This window comes from Lynx canadensis, chromosome B1 (assembly GCF_007474595.2).
Source record: "Lynx canadensis isolate LIC74 chromosome B1, mLynCan4.pri.v2, whole genome shotgun sequence".
NCBI lineage: Eukaryota > Metazoa > Chordata > Mammalia > Carnivora > Felidae > Lynx > Lynx canadensis.
In genome coordinates, this window is record NC_044306.2 from 32,468,455 (window position 1) to 32,488,479 (window position 20,025).

The 20,025-nt window shown below is 40.0% G+C and overlaps 1 protein-coding gene across 11 annotated transcripts in view; it reads right to left on the reverse strand.

Annotated features, from left to right (window-relative positions):
- DOCK5 (dedicator of cytokinesis 5) overlaps positions 1-20,025 on the reverse strand; it is a 221,998-nt gene that overhangs the window by 170,767 nt on the left and 31,206 nt on the right. For 2 of the 11 annotated variants that reach the window (XM_030312356.1, XM_032592833.1), the window contains exon 1: positions 4,474-4,579. The exons of the other annotated variants lie outside the window; for them this stretch is intronic. The gene's annotated coding sequence lies outside the window, so the exon portion shown is untranslated. Of the gene's footprint in view, positions 1-4,473; positions 4,580-20,025 lie in introns of those variants that run through there. 11 annotated transcript variants of the gene reach the window in all.

Genomic DNA, 20,025 nt, shown 5'->3' on the forward strand with positions numbered 1-20,025 from the left:
AAAAAAAAAAAAATCCCAGAATATTTGAAACTAAACAACCTACCTCTTAACAGTCCCCGTAACATTCGTTCGGCCATGTAATCTACCACATTAAGATGAAAAAAAAAGAAAAAGAAAAAGAGCATCTCTACCGATGCAGAAAAGGCATTTGATAAAATCTGATATCCAGGCACGATAGAAACTGTCAGCACTATGATACATCTACTGCTAACATCATATCAAATTGTCAAATATTCAGTGTGCTTCTGGGACGAGGCAAGGATGTCTGCTCTCATCACTTCCATTCCACATTTTAATGGTGATTCTAGTGTTTAAATAAGCGTTTAATCTAGTGTTTAAATAAGGCAAGAAAAAGAAATAAAAAGCTTACAAATTGGAAAGGATACACAAAGCTGTGTTTGTTAGAAAATAACATGATCATCTACACAGGAAATCTTAAAGGCATTTACAGAAGAGTTACCAGAACAACCCAATCTGTACCAATATAAAAAAAATTATTGTATTTTTCTTTAAAAAAAATTTTTTTTTAATGTTTATTTATTGTTGAGAGAGACAGAGACAGAATGCGAGTGGATTAAGGGCAGAGAGAGAGAATCTGAAGCCGGCTCCGGGCTCTGAGCTGTCAGCACAGAGCCCAACACGGGGCTCGAACTCACGAGCCGCGAGATCATGAGCTGAGCCGAAGTCAGACGCTCAACCGACTGAGCCACCCAGGCGCCCCTATTTATTGTATTTTTCTGTACTACAACAAGCAAGCTAATAGTGGGTTGTGATTCCTACAGATTCCCAGTGAAACAGCTTGGAAACCAGCGCCCCAGAGAAACTCCCGCACAAGTGTACTGAAAAATAGGTTCAAGAATGTTCACAGTAGCAGTGCTGGTAGCAGCAAAACCTGGAATCAGCTCAGTGTCCATTGAAAGGAAAATGGAGAAATAAATTGTGATATATTCGAACATAGAATACACTAGGAAAAACGAATGCAAACAAATTTACACACATACCGCTAACAAAATATTGAGCAAACTAAAAAAAAAAAAATCACTGGAGAAATATACACAAGATGATGCTTTTAGAGAAAATCCAAAATCCTGCGAAGCTAAATGAATTCGGTTTTTAAGATATGCACACATATATGGTATAACCATAGGAAAAAAAACCCCTGGAAATAAAACACACCAATTTCAGAATATTTTTATATCCAAGCTAGGGCTGGAGTGTCAAGACTATTAGGGGGAAGCATGGACATGGGGCTAATATCCAGAGAATCTTTTTGCAATTCATTGGATTGGGATACACAGGAGGGTTTATCACTGTTTCTCTTTATACGCTTCTCAAGTGTCGCGAATATTCTTTTATGTATGTAATACTCAATTCAAACAATGAAAACCAGTTAGATAGACAGATCTACATGTATATACACGTGGGGGGGTATTTATAACGACAAAATAAACACCTCTTTTACATAAATAATTACATGTTACCATATTCCTTCATTTGTATTATTCCTGTGGTCTACAAATGTTAGCACACATCAAAATCACCTGGAGCGCTTGGTAAAACCCAGATTGCTGGGCCCCGCATCTAGTTTCCAATTCAGCAGGTTAGGAAAGAGGCGTGAGAATTTCCATTTTAACAGGTTTCCAGGTAGCACTGAGGCTGCCCGTTCAAGTCAAGACTTCAGGACCCTCTACGTTACTAGACGAGAGCCTCATAAAAACCAGCAAAGAAGAGCTAACACTGGCCTCATTTGGCAGATAAAGAAAAGTAATCTCTGAGAGATTAAGAGATCTGCGGCGTATGTTATTATGAATCATACCAGCCCTGGACTTGTCCAAACTCCAGTTCTGTATGTATTGATTCTTGGAAGCAACTTAACCTCTTGGGGCCAACAGTTCAATACCTGTAAATTTCACTTATACAATTCTTTTGAGGCGTAAGGGATCATAAAGTGCTTGAATCTGTCCCTGGTATGTAGCAAACCCTGGGGAAATGTTAACTAACTTTACTGCCACTAAGCTAGTAAGCGGTGGAGATGAGATTCAAATCAAGCTCTTCATTTTCAATCAGTGTCAACACAGATGCCTTTTGGTGCCACAAGACAGCATTGAGGAGTGCCACAGAGTCCCACAAATCCTTTTTTTTAAGGCCGTTTTAGAAACCAGGGCACCTGGGTGGCTCAGTTGGTTCGGCGTCCAACTTTGGCTCAGGTCATGATCTCGCGGTTTGTGAGTTCGAGCCCCGTGAGGGGCTCTGCACCGATAGCTCAGAGCCTGGAGCCTGCTTGGGATGCTGTCTCCCTCTCTCTCTCTCTGCCCCTTCCCGCTTGTGCTCTCTCTCTCTCACAAAAATAAACTTAAAAAAAAAAAGACAGTTTTAGAAACCTGTAAAACCAGAAGACTTTAATATAAATTCTAAAATACAACTGCTCTTTGCACTTACAAGAAAACTAAGAACCAGAATGAAGTGGCTTAAGATGATACAGCTAGTTAGAGGAAGTCTGAGATGTGTAAGTGGAAATAATTTTTTCAAGTGATATATAAATGGTCTTTATAACATAAGCAAGTAAGCAAGCATGAGGTCTATAAAGATGAGGTTCTAAAACTTTCTGATTTCTGTACCTTTTTCTCACACACACACACACACACACACACACACACACACACGACCAAATGAAATTTTCTTTCCAAGATACAATTAGTTCGAGTCACTTCAATGCAAAGATATGGAAAATTCTATCTCATTTCTTCCTGTAATCTACAGAAAGGCGAATATATTATTTCTCTAATTTTAGGACAAAAGAAAAATGTAAATTTCGGATTGTATCTCACTATAATCATTTTACATTTTTAAAAATTCACCCGAGGAGCACCTGAGTGGCTCAGTCGGCTGAGTGTTCGACTTCGGCTCAGGTCACGAACTCGCGGTCTGTGAGTTCGAGCCTCGCATCAGGCTCTGTGCTGACAGCTCAGAGCCTGGAGCCTACTTGGGATTCTGGGTCTCCCTCTCTCTCTGCCCCTCCCCTGCTCCCACTCTGTCTCTCTCTCTCTCTCTCTCTCAAAAATAAACATTAGAAAAATAAAATAAAATAAAAATTCATCCGAGTTCCGCTTTCTTTTCACATAGATTTGAAAATAATCAAAAGCAGGGGTGCCTAGGTGGCTCAGACAGTTAAGCGTCTGACTCTCGATCTCAGCTCAGGTTTTGATCTCATGGACGTTGAGTTCAAGCTCTGCACAGGGCTGCAAGCAGGCATGAAGACAACTGAAAAAAAAATCATCATCATCATCAAAAGCAGAGTTTAGGTAAGTTTTGCTGACTCAACATGCCTCTCAAGTTATCCCCAAAGCATTAAAATATTTTAGGCATGAGTGTTCATAAAAAAATGTTGGTTCGTAAAATACGACCACCTAACCTATGACCCAATCTAAATGTTAATGGCAAAGTAACATTTTCCAACCCGAAGTCTAGGCTTCTTTGTTTTCTGGCATTTAAAAATAGAAATCACTCTAAAGCAAGTGGGAAAATATATTTCCTGGTCTTCCACATTGGCATGTTATATTTTATTTCAATACAACGAATTAGTCAGGAAGCAGTGACCTATAATAATTTCATTGGTTCCACAGCACAGTGTTACAGTTCCAACTTTTGCTTCTGTGCTGTGAACCCCAAAGAGAGACCAAAATCATGTACCACCCAAAGGTAACGCATTTTATAAGCTGTATATATGACATAATCACAGACACTTCACTCCCCACTCACATCCCCACCCCACCACCCTGCCTCTGAGGGAATTTTTTATGGTATCAGAGCACAGTATACATAAGGAGGAAAAATGAAAATGGGTCTATTTCCGTTAGATGACTGGCGACGCGTCATTGAGTCATGCGGGCTTGACCCCGGCAGAGTCATCTTAGACCTGCTGTTCTCCCCATTCCCGTTCTTGCTGTGTTTGTCTTTGCTAGTCATCTAGAACTCAGGTTACGACTCTTGGATCTCTGCTGATCGCCCTGCTCCCAGTGTCTCCTCATGTATAAAACAAGACAAATGATAACTACATCGCAGGGCTGTTGTGGAGATTAAGTAACATTCCTACAACACGTACCATGGGAAGAAGTAGCTATTTCCGGCATTATAACACCATTCGGCATAATGGTGCCACTCTAACATTTTTCTGACAATACGCGCAAAAATCTTCCGACAGTTCTCTATTTGCTACTGATGCATATGATTTAAGAATTTTCAAAGCTCATTCCTTCCTGAACCTTCTTTGGTAACCCCTTTGCTTGAACAGCCCTCTCTACTTTTCCTCATTTGATTAAATCCTAGCCAGAAAGCGAACTTACAAAAGCCCAACTCAACTACAAACTAGCTAGCGTAATCCCAGCCTCTGATGGTTTTACCACTTGAGGGATTACAATGTTGTGCCTTTTCCACTGTTTAGAATTGAATCAACCAATCTGCTGTGTGACTTACCTGCCCAGGTGCCTCCTGGGGCTCTGTGCAAAGAGGAGGCTCACATCAGTCACGGTCCCATGTGTCCATGGGCTTCTTGACACCTGCCTTCTTGAAGGGGACTGCTCGACAATGACAAAAGAGGCCCAATGTAGATCTGTCTCTACTTACCTAAATTACGACACTTCCTTCCCCTCATAGAATCTCCTCAAAAGAGAACTAGGAGTGTTCCTGAGAGCGCCCTTTAGTCAAGCCCTGTCTGTACGCCATTGCAGATCAGTCTTAGTTTTTTCTCCTTACCCACACTAGGCTGTGATCTTGTTAAAACGTTCCTCTGGGGGCAGGGGGATGGGTTGGGGATGTAAGTGTGGAGTGAGGTGTGTGTGAATATGTGACACGTGAAAATGTGCCAAGTATAGGGATAGGGATGGCATAGCTCCCTTCACAAATAGGGTTGATTCCAGCTTTTCTCTATCTTGATAGTTCCTTGGACCTTTCAAGAAATTTCAGAAAGAGTAAAGTCGGTTGTCTAAGTTTAGAGCCACGTTTCCCCTCTCAATTCTGTCACTTAATAGAAAGTTAAAAAAATATTTTTTATTATTTTTTCTTAACGTTTATTTATTTTTGAGACAGAGAGAGACAGAGCATGAACGGGGGAGGGGCAGAGAGAGAGGGAGACACAGAATATCAGAAGCAGGTTCCAGGCTCTGAGCCGTCAGCCCAGAGCCCGACGCGGTGCTCGAACTCACGGATCGCGAGATTGTGACCTGAGCTGAAGTCGGATGCTTAACCGACTGAGCCACCCAGGCGCCCCCCAAAAATATTTTTTAATGTTTACTTATTTTTGAGAGAGACAGAGTGAGAGGCGGGGAGGGGCAGCGAGAGAGAGGGAGACACAGAATCCAAAGCAGGTTCCAGGCTCTGAGCTGTCAGCACAGAGCGTGACACGGGGCTCAGACTCACGAACTGTGAGATCATGACCTGAGCTAAAGTCGGATGCTTAACCGATGGAGCCACCCAGGCGCCCCTGGAAAGTTTAATAATATTATTTTTGTTACAAACATTTGAATCTCATCTTTGTCATCCTATGCTTTCTATTTTCTGTAAGTTCTTTTTTTGTTTTGTTTTTTTCATCTCTTGATCTGTGGACTTTTGTTTCCTTTTCCCTTTCTGGTAATATAAGGTAATTCTCTGTCTAGAGTTTATTCGTATTGGTCAAAAACTGGAAACAACCCAAATGTCCTTCAATAAGAGAATGAGTACACAAGGTGTGGTACATTCACACACTGGAATTCTACTCCGCAATAAAAAGGAACCACTGACACAATATGAATCAATTTCCAGTGCATGACGTTAAGTGAAAGAAGCCAGACTGAACAGGAGACATACATACTGTCTGATTCCATTTATATACCATTCTAGAAAAGATAAAACTATGGAGGAGTGAGACAGGCCAGTAGTGGCTAAAGGGACGGGAGGGACCAGAAAGGGGCATGGGAAGAAACTGGTAGGTGACGGAAGTATTCCACATTTTTCTTGTGGTAATGGCACAGATGAATGATCTCAAAATTCACAGATCTCTGTGCCGCAGAAGGGGATGTGTACTGTTAGTAAATTATACCTCGCTTTTTAAAAATTTTAACAAGATGGGGTGCCTGGATGTCTCAGTCGGTGAAGCGTCCGACTTCGGCCCAGGTCACGATCTCACGGTTCGTGGGTTCGAGCCCCGCGTCGGGCTCTGGGCTGACAGCTCAGAGCCTGCAGCCTGCTTCGGATTCTGGGCCTCCCTTCCCTCCTCCCTCGCTCACTCTCTGGCTCTCCAAAAAAGAAAGTTAAAAAATTTTAACAAGAATGCACAAAAAAGTTTATTCTACTCATGACTGCCCTGCCACTTTAAAAAAAAAAAAAAAAAAAAAAAAAAAAAAGGAAAACCTCTGGAACGGATGTTAATTATCAATATCTTCAATTAGACATTAATCAACCGATGGAAGAAAAAACACTTTAAGATCCTCACATCCCTCCTCACACCACTTCCCAGTACTTCTTCTCCTGGTCTGCCAGTTTCATTGCATAATATTCTAGTTAATCGCTTGTTTTCGTATAATTTACTTGCTTTTACAAAAATTCCTCTTCCATGCTATTTTGTATCTATAATTAAACTAATGAGTTGTAAAAAAAAAAGAAAAAAAAAAAGTTAGACAGGGAGGGAGCCAAAGCATAAGAGACTCTTAAAAACTGAGAACAAACTGAGGGTTGATGGGGGGCGGGGGGGGGGGGGGGGAGGGAGGGGAGGGTGGGGGAGGGTGGGTGACGGGCACTGAGGAGGGCACCTGTCGGGATGAGCACTGGGTGTTGTATGGAAACCAATTTGACAATAAATTTCATATATTGAAAACAAAATAATAAAATAAAATTATTTTATTAAAAAAATAAAATAAACTAATGAGTTGTAAGTAGTCTTATGTCTAATTGATTTTTGATTTATGACTAACCTTTTCACAGTATTAATTCCTCATTTTTGCATTACTCAGATTAACCTTTAGGTTGTCTAGAGTAAATCTCTACTATTGTTTGAATACTTGTATCTGCGCCACCCGCCCCCCCCACCTCCAGATTCCTATGTTAAGATCCTAACCCCAAAGGTGAAGGTATGGGCAGGCAGAGCCTTTGGAAGTGATTAGCTCATGAGGGTGAAGCCCCCACGAAGAGGATCGGTATCCTGTAAATGAGATCCCGCAGAGTTCCCTAGCCAATTCCAGGATATGAGGACACAACAAGCAGTCTGTGAGCAGAGTGTGGGCCCGTATCTGCCACGCTGGTACTCTGATCTCAGACTTCCAGCCTCCAGAACTGTGAGTAGGAAATTTCTGCTGCTGAGTGGGATGCACGGGTGGCTCAGTCAGTTGAGCATCCAATTCTTGATCTCAGCTCAGGTCTTGGTGTCAGGGTCGTGAGTTCAAGCCCTGTGTTAGGCTCTGTGTTGGGCATGAAACCTACTTTAAAAAAAAAAAAAGTTCTGCTGTTTATTACCTACCCAGTGTGTGGTACTTTGTTATAGCTGCCCAAATGGACTAAGACAAACCCCCAATAGTGGTAATTCATTTAATTTGAGCATACATGTGGCACTCTTTCTTGGCTCTTGCATCTGTGAATCGCTGTTGTCTTCAAGTTCAACTGAGTTTACAATTCTTGGGTGAAATGGGGGCATCTGGGTGGCTCAGTCGGTTAAGCGTCCGGCTTCGGCACAGGTCATGATCTCACTGTCGGTGAGTTTGAGCCCCACGTTGGGTTCTGTGCTGACAGCTCAGAGCCTGGAGCCTGTTTCAGATTCTGTGTCTCCCTTTCCCTCTGCCCCTTCCCTGCTCGCACTATCTCTCTCTCTCTCAAAAACAAAATTAAAAAGGAAGGAAGGAAGGAAGGAAGGAAGGAAGGAAGGAAGGAAGGAAGGAATTCTTGGGTCAATCAACCTTTTGCTCAAAAGATTCAAGTAGACAAAGAAGACCAAGAAATAGAAACATATCAAGTTCCTGTAAGATAAAATATTAGTTCTCAGTAAAGATCTCAATGCTCTAAATAAAAGGTTTACTAAATTAAATTCCAATTAAGACCTCAATGGAGTCTTAAAGAGTTTGATACATAAATCATAATGAAGTTTACCTGGAAGAATAAACGTATGAAAAAAATTAAAAGTATTTTGAAAATGAAGAATTAACAAAAGGAGACTTGCCCTCAACAGATTTTTTTAAAGCTACAATAATGAAACCAAGGTGATTATTTAGAATAGATCAGCTGAACAGAATTTTAAAAATCCAGAAATAGGCCCAAGTATAGTAAAGTGGTAAATTATAAAATGGGCAATCTGAGTAGGATAGAGTAGAAATAATTTAATAGATGTTGCCAAAATATTTGTCTTACTGGGTAGAGAAAAAATAAGTTTGAGGTGCCCTCACACCATATATGAAAACAAATTTGAGATGGATTAGGGATTTAATAAAATAAAAATCATAAAAATACTAAAAGAAAAATATAGAGCAATATATAACTCTGGAAAAAAAGAAAGCCTTTCTTAGCTGATAGCCAGGTCAAATAGCAAAAAGGATTGCAGATCTGGTCAGAAAAAAATTTAAACTCCTATAGAACAAAAGGCCATAAAATGACATGAAAAATGAATCACAAATGGAAAAAATTATAACACACTGGTATGATCATATTAATAATGCAGAAAAAGCTTTGATAAAATCCAGTAACCATTCGTGAAACTGTGATTTATAAGTAAGAAATATATATTTAGTCTTCGTCCTGTTTGTAACACAGAGTCCCTAAAACTTTGGAATTTCCTAGGTGATAAGAGTATTAGGAGCATCTTTGTTCTATTACTGGTATTTGACCTTGATTTCTGGCACAGTGCTCCTGAAACCCTTGTAATTTCCTGGGTGATAGAAGTGCTTTCTGTTCTAATGAGGTAACTCAGGGTGGGCTCCTGAAAGAGGGCCGGTCACTGGAAAGACCAAGTCATGATTAGAAGCTTGGAATTTTCAGTCCCACTCCCCATTCTCTTGAGAAGGGAGAAGGGCTAAAAATGGAGTTAATGATAGATCAGGGCTACTTGATGAATCCTCCATATAAAATTCCTCAGTACAGAGTTTGGAGAGCTTCCAGGTTGGTAAACACATGAACACACCCTTCCTACATACCTTGCTTCATGTACCTCTTCCATCTGGCTGTTCCTGAGTTATATCCTTTTATAATAAATTAGTAATGTAATAAGTCCCCAGAGTTCCATGAGCCACTCTAGCAAATTAAACCTAAAGAAGAGGTTGTGGGAACCTCTGATTTACAGCCAGTCAGTCAGAAGGACAGGTAACAACCTGGACTTGAAATCGGCATTCTGAATTGGAGGAGATCATTAGAATCTTTGCTTTGTAGTAGGACCTCAAGAAATACAGGTAACAACCTGGGCGTGAAACTGGCGTCTGAAGGTTTGGGGGGAAAACCTTATCGGACCGACCCCTTAACCTATAGAATTTGACACTATCTCCAGACATATAGTGTCAGAACTGAGTTGAATTGTATTGATATCCAAAACATTGCTTGTTGGGGTATGGGGGGAAACCCCCCCCCCACACACACACACACTCACATTGGAAGTGGTACCAGAACCAACTTACCATTCATGACAAAAACTCTCAGTAATCTAGGAATACAGGGGAATTTCTTCAACTTGATAAGAAATATCTACAAATAACCTAAGTTAGCATGATACTCAATGGTAGGAAACTAGAAGCTTCCACATTAAGATCAAGAACAAGTCAAGGATGTCCCCTCTCACCACACCTTTTCAACATCATACTGGAATTCCTAGATAATGCAGTAAGAAAAGGACATAAATGGTGTATAAATTGGGAAGAAATAAAATTATCATTGTTTACAGATGATGTTTGCAGATGTGACCATCTACACAGAAAATCTCAAAGAAACTTAAAAAAAAAAAGCAAGCAATTAGAGCAAGGCTGTAGGACACAAGATTAATATACAAAATTCAATCACTTTCCTAGATACCTACAACCAACATTTGGAATTTGACATTTAAAACAATACCATACACATTAGCATCCCCCAAAATGAAATATTAGGTATAAATCTAACAAATTACGTACAAGATTTATATGAGGAAAACCATAAAGCTCTGACAAATTAAATAGGAGAAATAAATAAATGGAGAGATAGTCCATGTTCATGGATAGAAAGACTCAATATTATCAAGTTGTCAGTTCAACTTGATTCATCTACAGTCAATACAATCCCAATCAAAATCTCAGCAAGGTATTTCGTATATATTGACAAATTGATTCTAGAGATCGTATGGAGAGGCAAAAGACTCAGAGTAGCCAACACCATACTGAAGAAAAAGAACACAATTGGAAGGCTAATACTACCCAACCTCAAGACTTACCATAAAGCTACAGTCATCAAGACAGTGTGGTATTAGCAAAATAATAAAGAAATAGATGGACAGAACAAAGCCCACAGACATACACATGCATCTTTGTCAAAATATATCTTTATCTCTGACAAAGGTACAAAGGCAACACATGGAAAAAGCAGTTTTTTCACAAATGGTGCTGGAACAACTGTACAACCACATGCAAAAAAAAAAAAAAGTGAATTTAGACAGAGACCTCATACTCCTCACAAAATTAATTCAAAATGGATTTTAGACCTACATGTAAAATGCAAAACTATAAAACACCTAAAGGATAACGTGGGAAGAAATCTAGATTGCCGTGGGTTTGGTTATAACATTTTATATACAACACTAAAAGCACAATCTGTGAAAGAAATAACTGAAAAGCTGGACTTCATTAAAATTAAAACTTATGCTCTACAAAAGACACTCTCAAGAGAGTGAGAAGATAAGCCACAAACTGGGAGAAATTATTGGCAAAAGATATATTTGATAAAGGACTATTATCTAAAATATCCAAAGAACTTAAAAGTCAACAATAAGAAAAACAAACAACCCAATTCAAAAGGGGATCAAAGATTTTTACGAATACCTCACCAGAAAAAGATATACGTATATAGTCGACAAATTAGCATATGAGAAGATATTCAACATCATATGTCATTAGGGGACTGCAAACTAAGTCAACAACGAGATACCACCACAGACCTCTTAGAATAACCAGAATCCAACACTGACAACACCAAATGTTGGTAAGAGTGTCGGACAACAGGAACTTTCTTTCACTGCTGATGGGAATGTAAAATGGTCCAGTCAGCTTGGAAGAGAGTTTGGCAGTTTAACAGTTGAAAATATTCTTATCATATGATCTAGCAGTTGCGCCCCTTGGTATTTACTCAAATGAATTGAAAACTTATATCCACACAAAACACTTACAGGGATGTTTACAGAAACTACTCATAATTGCCAAAACTTGGAAGCTACCAAGATGTCCTTCAGTAGGTGAATGGATGAATAAAATGGAACGTTCAGACAATAGAATATTATTCAATGCTAAACAGGAATGAGCTATCAAGCCATGGAAAGCCATGGAGGGACCTCAAACGCATGTTACTAAGTGAAAGAAGCCGATCTGAAAAAGCTACATACGGCGTGATTCCAACTATATGACATTCTGGAAAAGGCAAAACTATGAGGACAGTAAAAAGAGCAGTGGTTGCCAGGGGGTAGGGAGTGGTAGGAGTTGTGAAGAGATTAATAGGTAGAGCACAGAGTATTTTTAGATGATTTATTTTTGGAGATTCTAAAAATGAAACTATTTTGTATGATACCATAATGACAGATACACATCATTATACGTTTGTCCAAACCCACAGAATATACAACACCAAGAGTGAGCCCTACTGTAAACTATGGACTTTGGGCAATTATGATGTGTCAATGTAGGTTCATCAATTGTAACAAATGTACCACTCTGGTGGGGGATGTTGATAGCAGGCGAGTATACACATGTGTGCGGGCAAGGGGTATGTGGGAAATCTTTGTACCTTCCTTTCAATTTTGCTGTGAACCTACAAATGCTCTTTAATAAAGAGTCTTTAAAAAATTTACAGGGGCGCCTGGGTGGCTCAGTCGGTTGAGCGGCCGACTTCGGCCCAGGTCACGATCTCGCGGTCCGTGAGTTCGAGCCCCGCGTCGGGCTCTGGGCTGACCGCTCAGAGCCTGGAGCCTGTTTCAGATTCTGTCTCCCTCTCTCTCTGACCCTCCCCCGTTCATGCTCTGTCTCTCTCTGTCTCAAAAATAAATAAACGTTAAAAATATATATATAAATAAATAAATAAATGTTAAAAAAATTAAAAAAAAATTTACAACATATATGACAAAGACAGAAAAATGTATGCCATAAAATGTTACCAATCATGATGAAAAATGAAGGTTTTTACTTGAGAGAAAAATGAGCAAAGAACACACAGCAATTACAAAAGAAATGTAAGTGTCCAATAAATGCATAGTATGTCCATTAAAACTAATAACATGGAAAAAGTAGCAATCAATTTTTTTTCCCTATCGGATTAGGAGACATTTTAAAATATAGCCATTCTCAAGGTTGGAAGAGTGTGGGAGACAGGTACTCTTAAACACTGTAAGAATAACAATGAGACATTTTTTGGAGGACATTTAAGAAATACTAAGTTTTTTTTTAATGTTTATTCTTGAGAGAGAGAAACAGAGCATGAGCAGCGAGAGAGAGAGGGAGACAGAATCTGAAGCAGGCTCCAGGCTCCGTGCTGTCAGCACAGAGCCTGACACACGGCTCAAACTCACGAACCACAAAACCATGGCCTGAGCCGAAGTCAGACCCTTAACCGCCTGACCCACTCAGGAGCCCTACACATTACATTTTAAAAGACCTTTTTACTGAAGTAAAATAGACACATAATCACAGGCATACAGTTTGACTAGTGATTAAACAATGAACGTAGGTACGTGACCACCACCCAGGTGAAGAAATAGAACATTTAGGAGGACCCCAGAGGCTCCCTTCATGACCCTTCCCAATCTCCTCCTCGAATATAACCACTCTCCTGACGCTATTTGGGTTCCCCTTGTCTGTGGTTAAACAGTACATATACCTGAATCATACAATGCAGATATGCAATTCATGCATGGTATCTATCACCTTTACAAAGTAGTTTGCTCATATTCAATGCTACACAGTATTCCATTTTATGAATCTACAATTTATTGATCGCTGCTGCTGTTCCTGGACACATGGGTTATTTCCAATTTGGGGTCCGTGTGCTATATGCTTCTGTGAAAGAAACATCCTGACACACGTGTTTCAGTATGCATAGGTAGTCAGTTCCATTGGGTATTTACACAGGAATGAAACTACTGAATCACGTGGTATACGTTAAGTTCAGTCTTCGTAAATATCACCAAACAATCTTCAATAGTGGTTGTATCAAATGACACACCCAACCCAACACTGGGTAAGAGTTCCATGTGGCTCCACATCGCACGCAGCACCTGGTTTTAGGAAAGAAAAACCAGGGGTGCCTGGGTGGCTCGGTCAGTCGGGCATCTGACTTCAGCTCAGGTTATGATTTCACGGTTTGGGAGTTCGAGCCCCGGGTCAGGCTCCGTGCTGACAGCTCAGAGCCTGGAGCCTGCTTCGGATTCTGTCTCCCTCTCTCGCTGCACCTCCCCAAATCACTCTCTCTGTCTCTCAAAAAAAGATGAAGAAACGTTAAAAAAAAATAAAAAATAAAAATTAAAAAAAATCAATAATTAAGTCATCTACATCACGAAGCTTGTTTAAAAAAAAAAAAGCAAATTAAAGCCAAAGTAGAAGGAAGGAAATAATAGAAAGAACAGAAATTAAATAAAACAGAAAATACACATTTAAGTAAAACACTGACAAAACCAAAAGCTGTTAGATATTAAAAACCAGTGTCAATAAATTCAAAAATTTAGATGAAATGCAGAAATTCTTGAGAAAAATACAACAAAATTGACACCAGAAGAGTTAGAAAATCTGAGCAGTACTATTAAAGAAATTCAATTGTTAATACTTTTCCCCAAACAAATCTCAAAACACGCATGGCTTCACTGATGAGTTCTACATAACCTTTAAAGGAGAAATACTACCAATCTTACACAGAGAGAAGAAAAAAATTCACAACTCTTTTTATGCATGAACATTGGAAATGCACATAAATTCTGACATAGCAGTCCTGCCTAGAGGAATTTATTCTATGAGGTATTCATTTAAATGCACAAAGATTCATGTACAGGAATAATCACTGTGGTATTATGTGTGTTAATGGCTGAACTGTGTCCTGTTCCCAAATTCATATGTTTAAATTTTTTTTAATGTTTGTTTTTTTTTTTTTTTTTTTTTTTTGAGAGAGAGAGAGAGAGAGCATGAGCGAGGGAGGGGCAGACAAGGAGACACAGAATCGGAAGCAGGCTCCAGGACCTGAGCTGTCAGCACAGAGCCCAATGTGGGGCTTGAACTCATGAACCGTGAGATCATGACCTGAGCCGGAGTCGGAGGCTCAACCAACTGAACCACCCAGGCGCCGTTTCCTTAATCATAAAAAACTGGAGGTGTACAAATACATACACATACACCAGATTATATGTAATAAATGTAAAGATGATCAGAATCACAACCGGCCTTTTAAAAAAATAACTGAACAAAATGCTTTAAAAGTTTATAAGAATGAAAAAACAGCTGACAACCGATAAAATTTGGAAAAGGGATTTTCCTTTCAACACATTAAAACTTTCTGTAAAGTTTCTAAATACTCAAACCAGTTTAGCACGGATACAAAAATAGAAAAAGAAATCAATGCTATCAAATAGTCTAGAAAAATATGCAAATAACATCTGATAGTGCCATTTTAAGTTAGTGAGGAAAAATGATTTAATAAACAGCGCTGGCTATTCATCTGAAAGAAAATAAAATCAGGCTATCTTACCCCAGATACAAATAAATACAAAGAACCGGTACGTTTTTAAGATACGCAACTTCACATCTACAAGTTTGAAAAATAATAGCAAACCATCATCCACCAGCTGACTGCAGTATCTGGGAGCAGGAGGGGGTCAGTAAACTGACAGGTCATAAGGTACCGGGGTATGAATGTACACAACTATAATTCTTTTGTAAAATAATCTGCCGATATTTTTGACCTAGCCATTATTTTTGGAAATCAGCAGAAATAAGAGCCTCCGCATACAAGGAAATACAAATAGAGGTGTTTATCACAGCACTGTTTGTCGTGGTAACCAAACTGGAAATAACCAGAAGGTTCAGAAAAAGGAAACATTAAATCAGTCATCATACACATACCCTATGAATAATTAGTCATCTTTGAAAGGTACGTGAATCATACCTATCTATAGTCACTGACCTGGACATTTGTCCATAATGTGCTGTTAAATGAATTAAAAAGGAAGAAAAAAGCAAGCAAGTTGCTGAGTAATGCATGTAATATGATCACCCCCTACTTTTTTTTTTTTTCTTTTTAAAGCAAACAGGAAGCAAAAAGTAGCCTCTTACCACATTTGGCTTGTATGAGCACTGAGACAGGTGTTAATGATACAGACACCTTATTTTTTCATTTTACTTTTCAAAAACTGTTTAACGGCAGTAAAATACATGTAACATTAAATTGCCCATTTTAACGTTTAAGCGTACAGTTCAGGAATGTTAAGTATATTCCTATTGCTATGCAACCAACCTCCTGAATTTTTTTCACCTTGCAAAACTGAAACTTGGCAGTCATTAAATAATAACTCCCCATTTCCCCTTACCTGCTAGCCCCTGTAACCACCATTGTGCTTTCTGTTTCTATGAATCTGACTACTCTAAGTACCTCACATAAAGGGAATAAAACAGCATTTGTCTTTTTGTGACTGGCTTACTCCATTTAGCATAATGTCCTTAGGTTTATACACGTTGTAACTATGGGTCAGAATTTCACTTTTTCAAGGCTGAGCAATATCTATACCATAATTATGTTTACCCATTCATCTATCAATGATTATCTTGGCTACTGTGAATAATGCTGCTATGAACACGAGTGTATAAATATCTCCTAGAAACCCTGCTTTTAATTCTTTGGGGTACTTACCCGGAAGGGGAATTGCTGGATCATACAGTAATGGAGTTTTGAGGAACCGCCATACTGTTTTTATAGTGGCGGTACCATTTTACATTCTTAAAACAGCACGCAAGGGTACCAATTTTTCCATATCCCAGCCAATCTTGCTATTTGGGTGGTTTTTTTTTTTATATAGTAGCTATCTTAATCAGTGTGATGTGATATGTCATTGTGGTTTTGACGTGCATTTCCCTAATGATTAGTGCTGTTGAACATCTCTTCATGGGCTTGTTGGCCATCTATACATCTTCTTGGGGAAATGTCTATTCAAATCCTTTGTCTATTTTTAAATTGGAATATTTGGGGTTTTCTTCACTGTTAAGTCGGAGGACTACATTTTTAAATGTTTTTTATTTATTTTTGAGAGAAAGAGAGAGAGAGAGAGAGAGAGCACACACATGCATGCACACACTCACAGGGGAGGGGCAGAAAGACAGGAAGACAGAGGATCCGAAGCAGGCTCCACACTGTTAGCACGGAGCCCGATGTGGGGCTTGAACTCACGAACCATGAGATCATGACCTGAGCCAAAATCAGATGCTCAATCGACTGAGCCACCCAGGCACCCCAGAGAACTACCTTTCTAACATCAATCACCTGGTGCAGGGTGGCCCAGGGTGGGGGTGGAGGCAATGAAGCCAGTAACTTTTTCTTTATTCATCTCTGTATTATTTGGCACATAGATGCCTTTCAGCTTATTTTTATATCTAATGAATTATAGGAGAATAAGATGAATCTGTGTCCTCTTGCCAAGAGGGGCCGTATGCCAACCCCTGCAAGTTCTTGCCCATCTTCCCTGAGCCTAACTCTTTTAAGTGAGTTTCTTTCTCCTACTTGACGATAGATTTATTCTCAGTTCATTTCTACTCTTTCCAACTGGAAGGAAATGAGATTCAGAGTGGCATACTTGTGTGGTGTTTTTCTTGTGGGCATAAAAAATACCAACTATATTTATCACAGGTAAAAAAAAGATACATTTGTTAACATGTAAATATTATTAAAAAATAAGAACTCAAGAAGATTATATAAATGTAGGAAGTGTAGAAAAATGCTAAAGATAAAAATGCCTCATTCATTCATCCAACAAATGGTGAGTACAACTTGGTCTTATTCTAGTCGCTGACGACACAGCAGGAAACAAAACAGAAAAAGTCAGAAGGTGATAAGTGCCATAAAAGCAATGAACGGTGTTGGTAAGCAAGGGTGGGGTAATATTCAGATAGTATTATCGGGGAAACTCTCTCTTATGTTGAGTCTCAGGCTATGAATGTCCACACTTCACCCCTGAGGCAGAGGGTCTCTCTATTTAAGAGACATTTAATTCTGTTAAAAGATTTTGAGAAATCTCAGTAATCATCCACCAAAAAGGACCTAAATCCAACTTCACGTGTAAATGTGCATTTATAAGATTTTTTAAAAAGAAGTTACTTGTCAAGGAAGGAATATTGGCGTCCCTCCCAAAATTCATATATACTGAAGCCCTAATCATTCAATGAGATGGTATTTGGAGGTGGGGCTCTGGGGGGTAATCAGGTTTCGATGAAATCATGAGGATGGGGCCCCATGATGGGGCCCCAGAGCTCCGGCTCTCTCTCTTAGCCATGTGAGAACACAGAGAGGTGGCCGTCTGCAAGCCAGGAAGAGGGCCCTCACCAGAATCCAACCGTGCTGGTACGCTGATCTCAGGCTTTCCAACTTCCAGAACTGTGAAAAACAAACGGCTATTGTTTAATCCACCCAGTCGATGGTGTTTTGTTATAAAAGCCCAAGCAGACAAAGACATTACTTCTCTCTCTCTTTTTTTTTTTTTTTTTTAAGTTTATTTATTTTGAGAGAGAGTAAGCACGGGGAAGCGGCAGAGAGAGAAAGAGAGAGAAAATCCCAAGTAGGCTCCGGGCCGTCATTGCAGAGCCTGATGTGGGGCTCCCACAAACTGTGAAATCATCACCTGAGCTGAAATCAAGAGTCAAACGCCCAACTAACCGAGTAACTCGGGCACCCTGATATTACTTGACAATAGCAATCCATTCCTACCCCTCATTCTTATTTCATTTTGTATGTTTCATTAAAAGCGCTGCATATATTCACTTTTGGGGGATCAAAAAATATTTCTGCACATGGACCCTGTTTAGAGTGCTAAGACCCAGCGTGCAACTTCCGAATCCTGACCCACGGGTAAACTACTGAGTCCTTGCAAAGAATTAGCGACTCCGTTGACCCGAGCAGGAGTCTGTGTGAGCGATACTCTTAATGGGACGACAGGAAACCAGGGAATGAGGTGACACGGCATATCGTTTGCTGGGAAGGCAGTTGTCAGTGGAACCCAGGGTGGAAGACAGTTTTTGGCAAACTTCCTCAAACACTTCATCCTTCCTGCAGATGGGGAGTCTGCTTATAGTAAAGGAAATGCTGGTGGCCCACGGCCTTTATAAAAGTTTGTCTTTAGCTGACTGGGTGATGTGTTGGCTAAAAATAAGCCAGAGCATCCTGGGTTTTCACCAGGAGCCTCTGCTGAAAGGTAGGAACAGGTGGAACAAAAAGAGATTAGATAGAAAGGAATGAATTCTAATGATTTCTACCTCGCTGTGGTAACGTGGCAATAATTACGAATCCTGGTCTCCATTCTATCTGATTAGAGTGGGGAAAAAAACGAATTTACAGAGATCTTCTTACTTATTCTCATAGAACTTCTGTGAAACAGTTAGAGGTAGGACATATCATTCTTTTAGTTATATTTGAGAAAATAAAGGACTGTCTGAGTCAGGGGGAGAGTCAGGCCGCCGGTCTCCTGAGAGTTATCGTATCCACCCATCCCGAAGTGAACATGATATGACCGGCTGAATTATATTTCCATTTATTTTAGAGGTGAGGTTTGGGAACTATTCGTAAGTGATAAGGCAGAGGTCCTCAGGGGTACGGTCTGCCTCTCAGATCCCCCTTTGAAATAATATCAGGATTATTACAAGAAAGGAAAATCTACATCCAGCCTAGAAACCAAGCTAAAGCATTACCCCCATGCCAGGGCCTTAGAGAGAGTCTTCCTACACTGCAATGCAGGGCGGGGAGGGAGCATGAAGAAAGCGAGAAGGCCAACTCATTATTGTTCCGTCAGAGAAAAGAGTGTGTCCCCCCAGAGAGCAAAGACCCCTAACCAAAGCCAAGAGCCCTTGCTAACTGGAAGGAATGGGGGTCCTTCTTCCCCCTCAAATGCCCTGGACATGAGCTTAGGTAAATGTGAGCACAGGGTAGCTCCGGGGATGATGAGCTGATAGGATCAGCATGAGGATCAGCTTAAGTATGCGGCCAGGCGGCTCTGGGTATGAATCCCAGTTCCACCACGTACTAGTTATCAGACTTCCCTAAGCCTCTGTTTTCTCCTCTACCAAACTGGCTAATAACTGTGACTTTTGCACAGGCCTGCTGTAAGGATTAAATGAGATGAGCATGTAAAATGCCTAGAAGGGTCCCCGCAAGTGTTCACCTAGAGATACGATGATGATGGTGGTGGTGGTGGTGGTGGTGGTGGTGAAGATGGAAATTAGTGGTGGAACTGGGTTTTAAGATCAGGCCAAATCCAGCTAAAGCTTTGGAAAAGCTTCCCTTACTTGATACAGTCTCACTCTTTGATACAGGATATTTCACGGGGTAGAAATATTCTTCTGGAAATACAAAGAAATAGACAAGAGGATGAAAACATACAATTTTGTTACATTTGGGAAAACAGCCAACCAACTAAATACGGAACTAAATATAGTGGAGATTTTGGAAAAGGACCTATATTGAAAAAGCAATATGGATAGATTGGCCCTGATTATAGACAGACTAGAGAGGCAGGCTGTCGAGATGGGGAAACTTGAGAGGCTGGATAAATGAATGACAACCCACCCCCATACACTTCCAGAGAGCAATCCCTTCTCCACCCCACAGGAGACA